The sequence below is a fragment of the Myotis yumanensis genome, unplaced genomic scaffold (assembly GCF_028538775.1).
Source record: "Myotis yumanensis isolate MYYU_CA2020_CCGP unplaced genomic scaffold, mMyoYum1.0.hap1 SCAF_4, whole genome shotgun sequence".
Classification (NCBI taxonomy): Eukaryota; Metazoa; Chordata; class Mammalia; order Chiroptera; family Vespertilionidae; genus Myotis; species Myotis yumanensis.
Window position 1 is genome coordinate 41,715,362 of NW_027223755.1, and position 3,048 is coordinate 41,718,409.

The window sequence follows — 3,048 nt, forward strand, 5'->3', positions numbered from 1 at the left end:
ATAAATTCTATGTCTTTCTAGAATGAGGCTACTACAGAGTTAGGAGGAAAAAATCTTTGTACTAAATTGAAAAGAATTGTTCTTGAGAGATGAGAGTGCCTTTTTATTCAGTTATTAGAGGCCCAGTGCATGAAATTTGTGCACTCAGGGGGGTCCCTCAGCCCAGCCTGTGCCCTCTCACAGTCTGGAAGCCCTCAGGGGATGTCTGACTGACGGCTTAGGCCCGCTCCCAGTGGAGAGGCGGGAGAGGCTCCTGCCACCACCTCTGTGCTTGCCAGCTGTGAGCCTGGCTTCTGGCTGAGCGCACTGACCACCAGGGAGCAGCTCCTGTGTTGAGTGTCTGTCACCTGGTGGTCAGTGTGCATCATAGTGACCAGTGGTTCTGCTGTTTGGTCTATTTGCATATTAGCCTTTTATTATATAGGATTTCCTCACAGGAAATCATAAGACTAGGACCATGCCAAAGGGGACACATAGGTCTAATTTCTTCCTCACTGCATGAAAGAAAGACCATGAAATGTAACTGCACTGGATTGTTACAGCCTACCACATAGTGGATCATTAATGCCTCACATATGATGCCACTTGTAAATGGATAAGCCAGATGTTGGGAACCGTACTGTCAACTATGTGTACTTGTCACTTTTCATAGGTTAGCGGGGGACCAAAGGATCTCTGAGGGTGTGGATTGGGAAATCTCTTCTGGAGAAAGAATAAAGGTGGTCCCCCCTACAGCCATGGCTGCCATAGTTGCTGCACCTGGTCCAGGTGCTCCCCTGCCCCCCGATGAATTGCTTCGGAAAGGTGATGTGGAGAAGACTGAGGAGGAGCTGGAAGAGGATGAGCCCGATGAGACCCTCTCGGAGAGACTCTGGGGTCTGGCGGCAGAGAGGATCTGGTCCGAAGCCGGAGCCACTTTTGATCTTTCCCTCTTTGTGGCTCAAAAAACTGTACAGGTTTCCAGCGTAGCCTTATGGATCGGGACACCTTCCTTCACGATCCTGGTTCTTCCTGTTCTCTTTGAGACTGAGAAGTTGCTAATGGAGCAACAGCAGCAACTGCAACAGGGGCAGATACTCCTAGGGCCTAACAGGGCTGTCAGGAGGAATGCCAGGGGCTCTACCTTCACTTCCTGGAAAGATCTAGATTGTTACTGCTCTATTTGACCTGTCTTGGTGGGAGAAGTTTGCAAATTCAATACTGTTTGAACTGATTTTTTTCTTTTTCTTTTTGGCACCAAAAAAAACCTGGTTGGGGAAAATTTCCCCTTCATTGTCTCATGGAGAGACTCCCAACTTGCAACTGTGCCCTCCAAGCCTTCCTGACTGACTTCTCTCCTCACTCTGACACCACAGTGCATCGATGCAGATGGTCACTCCAACTCCAGCCATCCTGCCTCTCCCTAAGTTACTCCGAACCAGAAGGTCTCCTCAGTGTCTGCTTGTGGAGTAGGAACTGATGCCAGTGGGAAGGATGTACCCCTGACCATTAACGACCGTTTTGTTTTGACATGCACACTATATGAAATACAAAATGCATTACAGCTGTAGCTGCAAAGCAGCCACTGTGGATTTCTATGTCTGTTGGAAACGAGGGAGGGCTGGCAGCAGTTTTAACCGCAGGATGGGTACTGTGGAGGGCAGAGCAGGAGCTCACTTCCTCTGCACATTTTGGCCATTAGACCTGTGTGTGTGTCTAAAAGAGAAAAGAAAGTCCGTGCTCACTTTTGTAATTAAATACTTAAAATGATTTAAAAAAATAAAGGTGGCCTTAGGTTAGATTAGAGGAAGAAAGGGCTTCATCTTCTCTCTTGGTTCATGGCAACAGGACCAGACTCTGGTTGAGGAGGACATGATAGAGACACATAACCGTAGATGACAGGATGACCTTGGCTACTTGTGACACACTGAGGACTAATGAGGGAAATGGCTGCAGAGGATCCTCAGTGCAGGCAGTGGCTGACTGACTCTAGGACCAATACTTAAATTTCCATTTTATATTTTTTTCTTTTGTATGTTCTAATTCTCTTTTTATATTTTTGAGCCTTCAGTAAATTTTTAAGTGCTACAGTCCAAGGTTCTTCATGTGGGAAATTAGGAATGGGGCTGTGTTTATAGCTGAGACAATAGTTTAGGAATGTGAATTTTCCTCCTTCTGTACTCTTCCTGAAGTCAGCTTGGTGGTAGTTATCAGAAAATTAAATTGGCATTCTGGCTGAGTAGAGCGTCACATGCAAGGCAATAAGCTGAGTGCAAGTGGACACTATTGCCAATGTGAAACAGCTTCCCCACCTCCAAAAGGGGGAAATTGATTAGGGGTTAGGCCATGTTTTGATATTATATAGATGGGACTATCCAGCCAGCAGATATTTTAGTTGTAGATGTCAGTCACATAAGAAGAGTCATTCACGCCAGCTAGGCAAACTTGGCAATTAAATTGTAACAGCTTGTGGTACTTTACAACTACTATAGAAAATGCAACTGAAGAAATAAATTACCCATGGTTAATAGTTAATTATAAAATAGTGAGATTATTACCATCTCCAAAATGCCTAATATTGAGCAGAATATGATAAACACAGAAAATTGAGTTTATACCAAATGAAAACCAGATTTAAAACAAATGCAGCCTGCTTCCCATATCAGTTTCTCTCTACAATCTCTTTGACAAGATTGAAGGGACAAGTTGACCATCAAGACATGGAAACAAATGTTTATATGTTAAAACAGGTATTGTTTGGCATCGCTTTGTTTATGGGCCAAAGGTACAAATTTCTCCTGTTTCTTGGGAAAATTCTGTGGTTTTTGTTGCTGTCATGTCATAATTCCTATAATGCTGCTTAGGAGTCTTAAACAGATGCGGAAGGGATTATTTGCTTTCTACTATAGCATGGTGGGAAACTTAGGTTGATTTGCAAAGTACTGTAGTTCTTCAAAGGCACAAACATTTATTTGTTTGTTTATTTATTTATTTTATTATTATTATTTTCAATTCTCACCCGAGGATATTTTGCCATTGCTTTTTAGAGAGAGTGGGAAGGGGAGAGAC

At 43.7% G+C, this 3,048-nt stretch overlaps 1 pseudogene; it reads left to right on the forward strand.

The window, feature by feature from the left end:
* Window positions 1-737: 737 nt before the first annotated feature.
* Window positions 738-1,170, forward strand: LOC139008102 (mitochondrial import receptor subunit TOM22 homolog; annotated as a pseudogene).
* The last annotated feature ends 1,878 nt before the right edge of the window (window positions 1,171-3,048 follow it).